Source organism: Rutidosis leptorrhynchoides, chromosome 8 (assembly GCF_046630445.1).
Source record: "Rutidosis leptorrhynchoides isolate AG116_Rl617_1_P2 chromosome 8, CSIRO_AGI_Rlap_v1, whole genome shotgun sequence".
NCBI lineage: Eukaryota > Viridiplantae > Streptophyta > Magnoliopsida > Asterales > Asteraceae > Rutidosis > Rutidosis leptorrhynchoides.
In genome coordinates this window covers 281,034,487-281,052,196 of record NC_092340.1, presented here as the reverse complement: position 1 = coordinate 281,052,196, position 17,710 = coordinate 281,034,487, and positions in this window count along the sequence as shown.

Sequence of the window (17,710 nt, the reverse complement as noted above, 5' to 3'; positions counted from 1 at the left end):
TGCTAACATACCCTTATTATTAGAATTATAATTAAAATTAAAATATAAATTATAAATATAAATATATATTACTCGTATATATTGAGAGAGAGATTGAGAAAAAAGATGATAAATTCGATCAGAATTCGGTTGGCTTTATAGCCAGAAATGAAATTTGGGGCTCCGCGACTCGCGGCAAAATGGCCTTAAAACTCCGCGAGTCGCGGAGAGGTATTTTCATTTCACACCCTTGGAGTTTCTGGCTGCCGACGGTTTTAATAATATATATATATAATATATATATAATTAATATAATTAATTATATATTATATTATATTTATATACATAGTTAACTTGTAATTTTTAGTCCGTTGCGTCGAGCGTTAAGAGTTGACTCTGGTCCCGGTTCCGGTTTTTCGAACGTCCTTGCGTACAATTTAATATCTTGTACTTTGCGTTTTGAATCTTGTACTCTTGTGATTTCGAGACGTTTCTTATCAATAATTGGAACCTTTTTGATTGTCTTTTGTTCTTTTGAGCTTTTTGGTCGTTTGCGTCTTCAATTCGTCGAATCTGTCTTTTGTCTTCACCTTTTATTATTTAAACGAATATCTCTTGTAAATAGAACAATTGCAACTAAAAGCTTGTCTTTCTTGAGGAATAATGCTATGAAATATATGTTCGTTTTTAGCATTATCACCCATGGTGCAATTTCGACCCATATGCACACTTAACCCTAATATTGGGTCAACTTCACCAAAAACCCTAACCCTATCCATTTATGGTCTTAACACACATATAATCACAATGTTAACTCATTTTCACACTCACAAGGCAACTTAGGTCATCAAAGACCCGTTTTACCCATTCGAAGTTTCCACACCCCTTTCGGGTCACCACATGCCCAAATAGCACCCATTTACATAACATCTAGGTGTGCTAGTGGTTAACTAACCAATTTAAGACTCATAAACTCATTTATCAATTCAAAACCCTAGGTTAGTCATCCTTTAAGTCTTCATGACTCAAACTTACCCAAAATCCCCAAATCACTAACAAATGAGTTTTATACACATCACTAACCCAAACCCTAACCCTTAAACAATTATTAGTAAGGAAATCAAGGTTAAGACTTACCACTACGATCAAAATGTAGCTAGTGGGGAGATGAACAACTTCAATGCTCGAGCTCTAACCTGAAATAAGCTTCTTCTACTTCGATTTGAGCTTTCTCACACTTGAATCACATTCTCTCTCTAGAATTGAAGTGGATGAAGTTTGGTGGTTGTAAATGGAGTAAATGAGGCTCCACAAACTGATCTAGGACCTTAAAGTCGTCCACAATGTGAAATTACCAAGTTACCCCTTTTAAATATCAAAAACACAAAAGCAGGCTCGTCAGGCAATCTAGACGGCGTCCAGAATTCTGGACGGCGTCCAGCCCTTCAATCTGGGATGGCGTCCCACCCTGTTGGACGGCGTCCAACATAACAGGGAAAAACTGGTTCTGACAACTCTCCCCCACTTGAATCGGATTGCGACCTCGCAATCCAAGCCGCATGACAAGCAGGAAGATACACAAGAACAAACTCTTCGGGCTCCCAAGTAAACTCAGAACCTTTACTACGACGCCATTGAACTTTAAAAGTCCGAACCACTTTATTTCTCAATCTTTTCACTTTTTTGTCAAGTATAGCAATCGGCTTCTCAACATATTCCAACTTATTATTTAGCTCAATCTCGTCGAATGGTACCCATGATGAATCATCAGCAAGACACTTACAGAGATGGGAAACATGGAATGTATTATGGATCCCCGCAAGTTCTTCGGGTAATTCCAAACGATACGCAACTTCGCCAACCCGAGCTAAAACTTTAAATGGGCCAATAAACCGAGGAGCTAACTTTCCCCGTTTTCAAAACCGAATAATACCTTTCCATGGCGAAACCTTAAGTATTACCATGTCGCCCTCTTGGAATTCGATCATTCGCCTACGTTTATCGGCATACGACTTTTGTCTATCTTGCGCCTTTTTCAAATGATCCCGAATCACATCAATCTTGCTTTTCGTCTCTAAAACCAAATCGGTACTCCCGATTTCCTTTTGTCCCACTTCACCCCAACAAATTGGAGTTCGACATCTTCGCCCATAAAGCATCTCATACGGTGGCATCCCGATACTAGTATGATAACTATTATTGTACGAGAATTCCACCAAAGGTAAGTGCTCGTCCCAACTACCACCGAAATCAATAATACACGCCCGTAACATATCCTCTAATGTATGATTCGTACGTTCGGTTTGCCCGTCCGTTTGAGGATGATACGCCGTGCTTAATTTTAATTGTGTACCCATATCGTCATGAAACTTTTCCCAAAACCGAGATGTAAAAAGGGTATCTCGATCCGAAATAATAGATATAGGAACCCCATGTCGAGCGACTACTTCCTTGATAAACAATTTAGCCAATGTCTCTGACGATATCGCTTCTCGAATGGGAAGAAACAAAGCACTTTTGGTCAATCGGTCAACTATCACCCAAATTGAATCAAATTGGGTTCTCGCCGTTTTAGGTAACTTTGTGATGAAATCCATGGTAATGTGCTCCCATTTCCACTTCAGAATTTCTAACGGTTGCAACTTACCATACAGCTTTTGGTGCTCGGCTTTAACTTGCAAGCACGTGATGCATTGCTCAACATACTTTACAACATCACGTTTCATGCCCGGCCACCAATACTCTTTTCTTAAATCAAGATACATCTTCGTCGCGCCCGGATGAATGGAATACTTTGACTTATGTGCTTCATCAAGTAGCACTTGTCGATAATCACCCATCTTAGGCACCCACACCCTTCCTTGAAAAGACAACAAACCACGCGAACCTATAGTAATGAATTTCGATTGCCCCACAATTCATTCCGCATGATTGTTGTGAACGTAAGCCTCTATTTGGATCACACCAAGTTTTTCAAGAAAATCGTTAGTAATAATCATACGTAACATCCCAATCGTAACGCCGGGTGATGACTCTTTCGACTTAACGCATCCGCGACCACATTCACCTTGCCCTGATGATAAAGTATCTCACAATCATAGTCTTTTACCACATCCATCCACCTACGTTGACGATAATTCAAATCTCGTTGATTAAAGAGATGTTTCAAACTCTTATGATCCGAATAAATCGTACTCTTGACACCATACAAGTAATGGCGCCAAATTTTCAATGCATGCACAACCGCCACCAACTCAAGATAATGAGTCGGATATCTCGTTTCGTGCTCCTTTAATTGTAGAGAGGCGTAAGCGATGACTTTACCTCTTTGCATTAGAACACACCCGAGCCCATTTAGCGAAGCATCACAATAAACCGTCATGTCTTCCACACCTTCCGGCAACACTAACACCGGAGCTTGACACAATTTCTCTTTTAGCAGTTGAAAAACAATTTCTTGCTCGTTCTCCCAAATAAACCTCGCGTTCTTCCTCGTCAATTTCGTCAATGAAGAAGTGATCTTAGAAAAGTCTTGGATAAACCGACGATAATAACCGGTCAATCCGAGAAAACTTCGGATTTCTCTAGGCGTAGTCGGCCGTCTCCAACTCTTCACCGTCTCTATCTTCCCCGGATCTACTTGAATACCATTTTCGTTCACAATATGGCCAAGGAATTGAACTTCCCTTAGCCAAAATTCACATTTGGAGAATTTAGCATACAATTTCTCCTTCCGCAATGTCTTTAACACACACCGCAAATGAAGTTCATGTTCTTTCATACTCTTCGAATAGACAAGTATGTCGTCAATGAACACAATTACCGACTTGTCCAACATAGGTTGGCACACTCGGTTCATAAGATCCATGAATGCCGCCAATGCATTCGTAAGACCAAAAGGCATAACTACAAACTCATAATGCCCATAACGCGTTCGAAAAGTCGTTTTCTCAATATCTTCCTCACAGACCCGCATTTGGTGATAGCCGGACCGTAGGTCAATTTTAGAGAAATACTTTGCACCTTGGAGTTGGTCAAACAAATCGTCAATCCTAGGCAATGGATAACGATTCTTGATCGTCACTTTGTTCAACTCCCGATAATCGATGCACATCCGCATACTACCATAGTTTTTCTTTACGAATAAAACTGGAGCGCCCCATGGCGAAGCACTCGGTCGAATGAAACCCTTCTCAAGCAACTCTTGGGTTTGATTTAACAACTCTTGCATTTCTGTTGGCACTAAACGATAAGGAGTTTTAGCAATGGGAGTAGCTCCCGGAACCAACTCAATGCGAAATTCAACTTGTCTCTCCGCCGGAACACCCGGTAACTCCGGAAAAACGTCTTCGAATTCACTAACCACCGGAATTTCACGAATGGGTGGTGGCTTGATAATGCTAAAAACGAACATATATTTCATAGCATTATCCGTCAAGAAAGACAAGCTTTTAGTTGCAATTGTTCTATTTACAAGTGATATTCGTTTAAATAATAAAAGGTGAAGACAAAAGACAGATTCGACGATTTGAAGACGCAAACGACCAAAAAGCTCAAAAGTACAAAATACAATCAAAGTGGTTCCAATTATTGATGAGAAACGTCTCAAAATTACAAGAGTACAAGACGCGAAACGCAAAATACAAGATATTAAATTGTACGCAAGGACGTTCGAAAATCCGGAACCGGGACCAAAGTCAACTCTCAACGCTCGACGCAACGGACTAAAAATTACAAGTCAACTATGCACATAAATATAATATAATATTTAAATAATTCTTAAAATTATTTATATATTATATTTATTTATTAATCCGTCGGCAAAGAAAGAAACAAAGTTTTGTGAGCTGAAAAAAGTGGCCATGCGATCGCATGGACTGGAAGTACATTTTACATGCGATCGCATGGTGTACAGTGGAGGGCCACATTCCTATAAAAAGCGCAGTTTTGATCGAATATCATCACCATCCTTTCCATCTATCTCTCTCAAACGTATAATATATATATATATATATATATATATATATATATATATATATATATATATATATATATATATATATATATATATATATATATATATATAAATATTATAATTATAATTTTAATTTTAATTTTAAATTCTAATAATAAGGGTATGTTAGCGAATGTTGTAAGGGTGTAAGTTGAAATTATGTCCGTGTAACGCTACACTATTTTTAATCATTGTAAGTTATGTTCAACCTTTTTAATTTAATGTCTCGTAGCTAAGTTATTATTATGCTTATTTAATGCCGAAGTAATCGTGATATTGGACTAAATATTAAAATTGGGTAATTGGGCTTTGTACCATAATTGGGGTTTGGATAAAAGAACGACACTTGTAGAAATTAGACTATGGGCTATTAATGGGTTTTATATTAACTAAATGATACCTCGTTGATTTAATATATAGACTTATAATTTGACGTATTTATATATAACCACATACGCTTGACTGGGTACGGTGGGCGGGATATCTATAAATACCAATAATTGTTCATTTTACCGGACACGGGACTGGATTAATAGTTAATAGACTTGTTGAAATAGGGGTGGATTACATTCAAGGGTAATTGGTGTAATTGTTAACAAAGTAGTAAAACTTTGGACTACACGCAGTCGATAACCTGGTGTATTCATTAAACAAAGTATTAAGACCTTGTTACAATTCGAATCCCCAATTAGTTGGAATATTTGACTTCGGAAAAAAGAATAATTTGACGAAGACTTCCGCATTTTATGATAATGACTGATGGACTATTATGGACAAATCCGTATGGACATATCAAATAATCCAGGACAAAGGACAATTAACCCATGGGAATAAACTAAAGTCAACACGTCAAACATCATGATTACAGAAGTTTAAATAAGCATAATTCCTTTATTTCATATTTAATTTCCTTTATTACATATTTAATTGCACTTTTAATTATCGCACTTTTATTTATTGTCAATTTTATTTTATCGCAATTTTATTTATCGCAATTTCATTATCGTTATTTACTTTACGGTTTAAATTAAGTCTTTTATATATTTAATATTTTATATTAGGTTTTAACTGCGACTAAAGTTTTAAAAATCGACAAACCGGTCATTAAACGGTAAAAACTCCCTTTTTATAACAATAATATTACTTATATATTTTTGTATTTTTACAATTATAAGTTAAAAATATAGCGTTAAGTTTGGCTAGAAATCCCTGTGGAACGAACCGGACTTACTAAAAACTACACTAATGTACGATTAGGTACACTGCCTATAAGTGTTGTAGCAAGATTTAGGTATATCCACTCTATAAATAAATAAATAACTTGTGTAAAATTGTATAGTATTTAATAGTATTTCCTTGTAAAAATTAATAGTATTTTATACACCACCTCGCACACATCAAGTATTTTTGGCGTCGCTGCCGGGGAAAGCTTAAACGCCGGAAGCGAAACGCTATCTAAAAAAAAAAAAATTTTTATTATGTTCTTTGTATAAAAATATATATGTTTTAAATATTAAAAATACAAAAATATAAAAAGAAAAACAAAATATATATATATTTAAGAGTTGTTCAAAAATATAAAATATTTCTATTTCTATTTTTAGTTTGTAAAAATATAAGTTTTATTTAATTTATATAAATACTTTTTATAAATATTAAAATAGAAAATTAAAAAATATATATATATATAAACCACTCGGCCCGATCACTGTTGCAGCCCAAAGTCTGGCCCGAATTCGCAAGCCATGCGATCGCATGGAAAACCAACTAACACCTCATGCGATCGCATGAGGTGATTTGACTGGTCTGGTAACCTAGTCCGACCAGTTTAGGGTTTAAATTAAATATAATTATTATTAATTAACCCTAATTAGGGTATTGTTATTTTATTATTTAGTTTATTTTGTATTTTTTTAGTTTTAATTAGTTTAATTAGTTTTAATAAATTATAAAATTAATAGTTTTATAAAATAAATAATATAAAAATAATATTTTTATAAAAATTGTACTTTTTACAACTTTAAGATTATTTTTTTATATTTTGTATCTTTTTATTTGTTTTAACGTAATATTTGTATTTTTCGCTCATATTTAGTTTTAAGACATAGTTTTTGCCATAGTTATTTTTATTTCTAGATTTGTAGGCTTTGCCGTAAAATCCTTTAAGTGCTTTTTCTTTAGACTAAGATTTAGGTGTTTTAGAATTTTGCGACGCCGTTTTTAATATTTTAGTACCTTTTTAAGTTATTGCCATTTAGGATATAGTATTTCTTTTAAGCTTTAATATTTTTAGACGCAACTTTTAAATTTTTAGTTTTTAGACTTTTAAGTTTCAACGCGCTACGTTCTTTTTATTTTTTCCGACCTTTTATTTTTTGACGTTTTTTCGACGCGCTCTTTTTCTTTCTTATTTCGCGACACTCTAGTTTTTAGGACTTAGAATTTTCTATTTCTTCTCTAAAATTTCTTTAAATTTCAACGAAAAATTATTTTAAGCGGTTAAATTGATAGTGTCAAGACCCGTCCTAATCCATCCGGACGAAGTCCATATCGATTATAAACGATTCACAACAGTTGATTACATCGCGAAGTACTTGACCTCTATATGATACATTTTACAAACATTGCATTCGTTTTTGAAAAGACAATATTTCATTACATCAAAAGTTGACGGCATGCATACCATTTCATAATATATCCAACTATAATTGACTTAACAATAATCTTGATGAACTCAACGACTCGAATGCAACATCTTTTGAAATATATCATGAATGACTCCAAGTAATATCTTTAAAATGAGCAAATGTACAGCGGAAGATTTCTTTCGTACCTAAGAATAAAAATGCTTTAAAGTGTCAACCAAAAGGTTGGTGAGTTCACTAGTTTAACATAAATAATCATTTCCATCATTTTAATAGACCACAAGATTTTCATTTCTCATAAATATACGTCCCATACATAGAGACAAAAATCATTCATATGGTGAACACCTGGTAACCGACATTCACAATATACATATAAGAATATCCCCATCATTCCGGGATCCTCCTTCGGACATGATATAAATTTCGAACTACTAAAGCATCCGGTACTCTGGATGAGGCTTGTTGGGCCCGATAGATCTATCTTTAGGATTCGCGTCAATTAGGGTGTCTGTTCCCTAATTCTTAGATTACCAGACTATAAAGGGGCATATTCGATTTAATAATCCAACCATAGAATGTAGTTTTAAGTACTTGTGTCTATTTCGTCAAACATTTATAAAGCAGCGCATGTATTCTCAGTCTCAAAAAATATATATTGCAAAAACAATTAAAAAGGGAGTAATGAAACTCACATAATGTATTTTGTAGTAAAAATACATAGGACGATATTGAACAATTGAACAATGCAGGGTTGACCTCAGATTCACGAACCTATATCATTTGTGTATATATATTAATACACATAATTGTAGTCGAATAAGTTTATATATATAATCTATTAATGTTATTATTTTTATATTAAATATGTATTTATATTTCCTATATTTCTTTAATATAATAAAACATTGTTATATGTTATGTGTGTTAAATATATATATTTATGTATTTCATTTGTTTATCAAAACAGTAGTTTAAATTATATTAAGTTAATATTAATAAAAATAATGATAATACATTAATAATATACTTATGTTAATAATAGCTCTATTAGTGATAATAATAATGATATTAATAATAATACTTGTAAAAATATTAATTTTTATTGTTAATGATTTTTATGCTAATGATTTTAGTAATTATATATTAATAATACTCATGATAATATATATGATGATACTTATAATTTTATTAGTGGTAATAGTAATAGAGATCTTAATATTAGTTTTAATGATGATAATAATAACTTATAGTATGATAGTTATAGTATTACTTAACTTAACAATAATAACAATAATAATTGTATCAATCTTATTAATAATGTTAATCCTAATAATAATACACTTGTTAATAATAATATTAATAATTACAAATGATACTAATACCATTATTAATGATACTAATTTGTATTAGTTTCATACTAACAATAATAATAATAATAATCCTACTCATAATAATACTTATATCATTAATAATAATAATAATACATATATTAGTAATAATAGAAATGATAAAAATTTTAATATTAGTAATACCAGTGATAATAACAATAATAATAATACAGATATATTTTAATTGATATTACTATAAGAATAAAGATAATAACATTCATAAAACTAATTTTAGTAAAAACAACAATTACATAATAATAATAACATAATAGATAATAATAATCACAATAATAATAATAATAATAACATTAATAATAATGAATAAGTAAATAAACTACCTTAAATAGTTTTTCCAAAAGGAAGAAAAAAAATGGCAGCAACCAGGCTCGATCACATGACCCCTCGATTAGACAAACACCACCATAATCACTGAACCAATTCACTCTTTCTGATTAAAACTCAAACCAAATTATTATAACCCGTAATTATATTCTGTTATATTCCTTTCTTCATCACCAATTCAAAATCGACTGGAATCATTAATTTCTTGAATTACATGTTCGTTTTGTGATTTATACAATAAGTAAAAACGACCTTAAAGCTAGTTTGAATTGATTACATACCAGAAAATAAAAAAAAAATAAAAAAAGAAGCTGAAGCAGCAGGAGGACTCGATGTGTAACCCATCAACTGATTTTGAAATTAAAATGGTTTTAGGTTAAAATTATCAAATGAAATAGGTTTCAAATCTTCTTTAGAAACTCTCTGAACTATCAATTTAATCAGAAATAGAAATACGAGTTCGAATTTCTCATGAAAAAAAAGTTTGACTTTTAATAAACTTAACTTTGACTTAATAATTCTAATTCGATACATGAAATTGAAAGTTCAAGATTTGCAGGTAACTTACATTGACGATTCCTAACACAATAGCATTCTTAGATTTTAAATTGGGATTCGACTTCTGGGTTTTTGACAAATTAAACAAGAACAGGGGAGTTTACTCGTGTTCTTCCCTCTTTCTGAAAAAAATTGAACAATCTGAATGCTGTAAAGGGTAATTTAATTTGATAGTGGTTAGTGTGAGACAGATAGATTTCGTTTTCAACTGGAATGACTCAATTTGAAATTATAATTCGACAGCTAGTGAAAATCAGGTACAGAGAGTAATAGAAAAAAAATAAAAGATGAAAAGGGTTACTAATTGATTTTGTTCTTGTTATAATTGATTTGCACGATCCTCAATCAGCTACAGATAGATAACGACTGCAAAACAAATCTGGAATACAAAATCTATCTATACGATTTATATATATATATATGATATTCATAAATAATGAATTAATATTTATTTTTTATAATTATATTAATTATAATAAAAAATACTAATAATAATAATAGTATTAATAATAATAATAAAAAGAGTAGTATTAATAATAATTCACAATAATAAGAATTTTAATGAGGATGATAAGAATAATGTTATTAATGATAATAATTATAATAATAATACTAATCATATTAGTATTAATAATGATAATAATAATATTAATAATTATATTTATATATGTATTACAATTTTATATTTAAATGTTTAATATAATGATATTCAAAGATACTATTATTGTTATTTAATATTGAAATTGATAATATTATTACTTTAGTAACTATATTTTAATTTATAACTTAATTAAACATCTTAAGGTAATATATCATATTATATAATAACATATACTGAATAGTTAATATTTACACATTTTATCAATATATATTATGTAATTGTCTATGCATATTGGTTACATATTATATATGTGTATAGGAATACCTTAATAATATTTTTATTTATGTAATTATTATGTATCTATTTACTATAGTATATATATATATTACCATACACGTATAATAATAATTATGTTTAGTTATCATATATGTTTATATATATATATATATATATATATATATATATAGATTCTTTTTAATAATAACTTTATTATATTATATATTATTTTACATATTTAATTCCACTGATTAATTTATATTTTATTATTTCACAGTATTATTTATACACATATATTTATATTTATATTTATATATTTATTAACAACAATTATTCGTGAATCGTCGAGATTAGTCAAAGGTTAAATGAAACTATGTAAACAGTTCAAAAGTTTTGAGACTCAACACTACAAACTTTGCTTATTGTGTCAAAACCATATAAAGATTAAGTTTAAATCTGGTCGAAAATCTCCGGGTCATCACAGTACCTACCCGTTAAAGAAATTTCGTCCCAAAATTTGAGTATCATGGCTAACAATAAAAATGTTTTCATGTCCAATCAGAGTTGATAATTAGAGGTTTATCAGCATTGAATAATAATGCTAAAATAATTAGATTATTCTAAGAATACGAATGAAGCTATCGCAAAAGAGTGAAATGAGTAAATGAAGATTCGACTTAACCGGTGACATAGTCACGATTGAATTTAGAAAATAATTTGCGTCTTAACTTTTGACGTTGTTTTGGTTGAATTCCGGAATTCAAGGAATGTAAAGAAAATCTTCGAAATCTAAAAGATTTGATTTTTCGGCGAATAAGGAAATTAAGATCTCTCTAATTAAATACGGTGATATGCTTCGATGACTCTGTCTGATATTTCCATTATAAATTAAATTTTTCCGTTCCATTATTCTCACCATTACTATATACTTTCTTTCTTAGTTCATACATCCAAAAGATTGTGAAAATACATAATCCCATTCTAATTCTTGATATTTTTCTAATTATCATTTATGTCATCCTTCTTTTCAATCTTCCACCAGAAAAATCTGTTTACTTCTACTATTACCTTGGGTGATACTATTCTTAATTATACCGTGTCTTTATATTGCTATTCGTATTAACATCCACGGTTTATAATTTCTGGGTTGTTGTTGGATTCTATATCTTCCCTTATGTTTTGAAGTCTCTACTTCTATTTTTCTATAATCATTGACATCCACCGTTAATACTCTCCCTTATTTGTTGCGATTTATACCCCCATTTCTATTTCGAAGCTTCATGCTTTTGTTTTCTTTTCGCACATAATGGTCTAGAATTTGTAGGTATGGAGTTTCGAATGAACATGACTAATGTTCTAAGAGAGAGATTGTAATATCACGATCTGACTTGCCAAATTACTTGGATCTCCGAGAATAGAACTATCAATTATACTTTCTTGATATGTTCAGAAGTTAAGAAGAATGAAAGAGTTATGTAACATGGCACATGATGACGGTAGGGTCTGTGAATCATCACGTCCCATTAGAAACTCAGCAAGACTTACTGTAATATAATCACGTTGATCAAGTGTCATTATATTATACTAACTCATGCATCAATTTCCAACACAACTCCCGAAATCATTCATAATTTAAACTCGAATTTTAAAGAAATTTAGAAACTAAAATGGTTTCCTTTATGATGTAATATGGATAGCACGAAGAGATAACTAATTTCGGACAAGAAGAGTTATGAAAATATCCTCAGAAATATCGAAGATATTTATGATGATATTTTGGGATTTCTAAGTTCGATGGTTGATGAAGAAAGATTTTCCGCAAGATTTTAACATGAGTACAGAGCAAGATATTCTCTAAAGATTTCAACGAATCCAGAATTACCTGGATTCATTGAGTATAGGGTATGATCCTTGTATTTGGCCTTGGTCTCCTTAATGGTTAGCTCAAACCGGTTTCCAGTTTCAACTTTTCTGAGCTTTTCCAACATACTATTCTTTATCATTAAACTTCCGATGATTAAGGTCATTTTGTCTACGGTTTCTGCTGCTTCATTCAGCTTTTTCAACATTCAGAGTGTTGATTTGTAGACTGAGTGCTTTTCGGAATTTCAGAATAAAAGATCATTATTCTTAAGAGATGAATGTTATACATATAACTGTTGATGTAGATATGTTATGAGTTTTCAAAGTACCGATTGCTGATTCCCGGTAATTGGTATGGCAGTTCTCGTTACAAGATGCGGATGAGTATATGATAGGGTTTTAATGAATAAATATAATGATTTATCAGAGAGATTTAAGTCAAGAAGCAACGAGGTTGCTGGTACGTCTGTTGGTAATATGGTGGAATATAAAAGGTTCCCCGGTAACAATAAAAGAGCACACGTATATATCAAGGTGTTAATAAGATTGTTTCGAACGAAAAGTCGAAGTTGACTTGCTGGAGCTGTGACAAAATTTATCACTTTGAAAGGAATCACCAAGTTATTTTGGGTAATAATAACACTAAAGGAATTAACACAGATACGTGTTAAACATTTGCTCAGGTTCCGAATGTTTTCAAGAATTATGAAAGGTTTGAACGCAGATTGTAATCGTCAAGATACAAATGAGGTTTAAGATGAAATCAAGAGGCAAACTTGAAGATTTGTTTAGTTTCATATGTTATAATAAATATTTTAATTCATTTTAATTGTCCAATGTTGGTAGTCCTCGATTGATAGTCCACAGTTAACAATTCAACAATTCATATATAATTTAATATATAATATTCGAATTAATTAATACGTATCGTGACCCGTGTACATATCTCAGACTCGATCACAACTCAAAGTATATATATTATTGTAGAATCAACCTCAACCCTGTATAGAGAACTCGATCATTACTGCATATAGAGTGTCTATGGTTATTCCAATATATATATATATATATATATATATATATATATATATATATATATATATATATATATATATATATATATATATATATATATATGCGTCGATATGATATGTCAAAACCTTGTATACGTGTCCCGATATTTAAAGAGTGTAAAATAAATACAGAAATTAAATGACGATAAATAAAATTGCGAGAATGTAAATTGTGATAATTAAATTGCGATAAATAAAGTGTAATCAGTTAGCTAGGAACAGTTAGCGTGGATTCTTAACAAAATTTCTCATAGTTAATTTGTTTGTTTCTAACAAATTTTATTTTGTCAAATGTTTTCTTCATTATGCCACTTGTTGGATTCAGATAAATCAAAATCCAAATATGAAATTGGATGAATATGGTTATTCTGTGGTGAACGGATTCGTATATCTGTGGATGTAAGTAGAATAGTAAATTATCGTTGAATCATATTCGAAGAATGTACAGTGTAACTTATTAATGCGAAATCTAAATATTCCTCAGGTATTACCTACCCGTTAAAATATTTTCACCATTAACAGTTTGTACAATAAAAATTTTAATTACAATCTTTATGAAAACATATATACATATATATTTTCTTCAGACGTAATTATGGATTTAATGAGTCAATGTGATATTAAACTCATCAGATTTACGACCAGAACTAGAGTACATAATCTCTAAAATATTAGAGATTACATAATCACCATGAAGGGCGAAGATAGTTTATGTAGAATGATTCGTAAAACAATTCATAGAACGATGATTATGCTTGAGGTATAGATTGCGAGGTTGAGACGTGTGATGATGTTGTTGTTGTTGGTACTCCTTAGTATCCATGGTGCGTATGACGTTGATGTTCGAGGTATAGATTAAGATGTTGAGGTGTGCGATGCGGATGTTGATGTTGGTGGTGGTGATGGTACTGTTGACATTGGTGGTGGTAATGGTTATGCTGCTGGTGCTGCTGCTGGTGTTTGTAATCTTCGCACCATATTCTCTAAAGCCACTACCCGAGCGCGAAGCTCGTTGACTTCTTCTATTACACCGGGGTGATTTTCGGTTCGGACTAGCGGATAAATATAATCTAGAATTTGGTATAGTATATAATCGTGGCGAGATACTCTGGAAATGAGAGAAAAGATGGTGTTTCAAACAGGTTCACCGGTAAGTGCTTCAAGTTCTTCGCCAATAGGGCAATGTGGCGGATGGAAAGGATCACCTTCTTCTTGTCTCCAATGATTGAAGAGGCCACGAACCCATCCCCAATTCATCCAGAATAGATGATGACTGATTGGTTGATCCATTTCGGTCACACTGCTTTCAAAGCTTGAGTGGGATTCCATTTCGGAATCCGAGTGACTTGAACTAATGACGAATTCCATTTCGTACGATTGAATAAAGAATTTTTAAATATGAAATGATTTTCTGGCTAACGGATGGTATTCTTAATTACATATTACATAGAATATCTATATATACAGAACAAAAGGTTTCGTAGATTACGAAGGAATTTACGGGATACGCCAGGTAACGTTTACAGTAACAGATACGCTAAGATATGAATCTTGTCTATACACTATTCATGCAATCAATGCAGCAAGACGTGTCTAGACTAAGAATGATAAGCAGATAATTTTCGACACAAAATGATAAGTAAAACTTTTTGACATGCAGACCAGGTCGAAGTCCAGACTCACTAATGCATCCTAATGACTACTAGTTAGACACACTAATGCAAGACCTGGTTCGCTACGACCACCGCTCTGATACCAACTGTCAAGACCCATCCTAATCCATCCGGACGAAGTCCATATCGATTATAAACGATTCACAACAGTTGATTACATTGCGAAGTACTTGACCTCGATATGATACATTTTACAAACATTGCATTCATTTTTGAAAAGACAATCTTTCATTACATCGAAAGTTGACGGCATGCATACCATTTCATAATATATCCAACTATAATTGACTTAACAATAATCTTGATGAACTCAACGACTCGAATGCAACATCTTTTGAAATATATCATGAATGACTCCAAGTAATATCTTTAAAATGAGCAAATCCACAGCGGAAGATTTCTTTCGTACCTGAGAATAAACATGCTTTAAAGTGTCAACCAAAAGGTTGGTGAGTTCATTAGTTTAACATAAATAATCATTTCCATCATTTTAATAGACCACAAGATTTTCATTTCTCATAAATATACGTCCCATACATAGAGACAAAAATCATTCATATGGTGAACACCTGGTAACCGACATTCACAATATACATATAAGAATATCCCCATCATTCCGGGATCCTCCTTCGGACATGATATAAATTTCGAAGTACTAAAGCATCCAGTACTTTGGATGGGGCTTGTTGGGCCCGATAGATCTATCTTTAGGATTCACGTCAATTAGGGTGTCTGTTACCTAATTCTTAGATTACCAGACTATAAAGGGGCATATTCGATTTAATAATCCAACCATAGAATGTAGTTTTAAGTACTTGTGTCTATTTCGTCAAACATTTATAAAGCAGCGCATGTATTCTCAGTCTCAAAAAATATATATTGCAAAAGCATTTAAAAAGGGAGTAATGAAACTCACCTAATGTATTTTGTAGTAAAAATACATAGGACGATATTGAACAATTGAACAATGCAGGGTTGACCTCGGATTCACGAACCTATATCATTTGTGTATATATATTAATACACATAATTGTAGTCGAATAAGTTTATATATATAATCTATTAATGTTATTATTTTTATATTAAATATATATTTATATTTCCTATATTTCTTTTATATAATAAAACATTGTTATATGTTATGTGTGTTAAATATATATATTTATGTATTTCATTTGTTTATCAAAATAGTAGTTTAAATTATATTAAGTTAATATTAATAAAAATAATGATAATACATTAATAATATACTTATGTTAATAATAGCTCTATTAGTGATAATAATAATGATATTAATAATAATACTTGTAAAAATATTAATTTTTATTGTTAATGATTTTTATGATAATGATTTTAGTAATTATATATTAATAATACTCATGATAATATATATGATGATACTTATAATTTTATTAGTGGTAATAGTAATAGAGATCTTAATATTAGTTTTAATGATGATAATAATAACTTATAGTATGATAGTTATAGTATTACTTAACTTAACAATAATAACGATAATAATTGTATCAATCTTATTACTAATGTTAATCCTAATAATAATACACTTGTTAATAATAATATTAATAATTACAAATGATACTAATACCATTATTAATGATACTAATTTGTATTAGTTTCATACTAACAATAATAATAATAATCCTACTCATAATAATACTTATAACATTAATAATAATAATAATACAAATATTAGTAATAATAGAAATGATAAAAATTTTAATATTAGTAATACCAGTGATAATAACAATAATAATAATACAGATATGTTTTAATTGATATTACTATAAGAATAAAGATAATAACATTCATAAAACTAATTTTAGTAAAAACAACAATTACATAATAATAATAACATAATAGATAATAATAATCACAATAATAATAATAATAATAACATTAATAATAATGAATAAGTAAATAAACTACCTTAAATAGTTTTTCCAAAAGGAAGAAAAAAAATGGCAGCGACCAGGCTCGATCACATGACCCCTCGATCAGACAAACACCACCATAACCACTGAACCAATTCACTCTTTCTGATTAAAACTCAAACCAAATTATTATAACCCGTAATTATATTCTGTTATATTCCTTTCTTCATCACCAATTCAAAATCGACCGGAATCATTAATTTCTTGAATTACACATTCGTTTTGTGATTTATACAATAAGTAGAAACGACCTTAAAGCTAGTTTAAATTGATTACATACCAGAAAATAAAAAAAAATAAAAAAGAAGCTGAAGCAGCAGGAGGACTCGATGTGTAACCCATC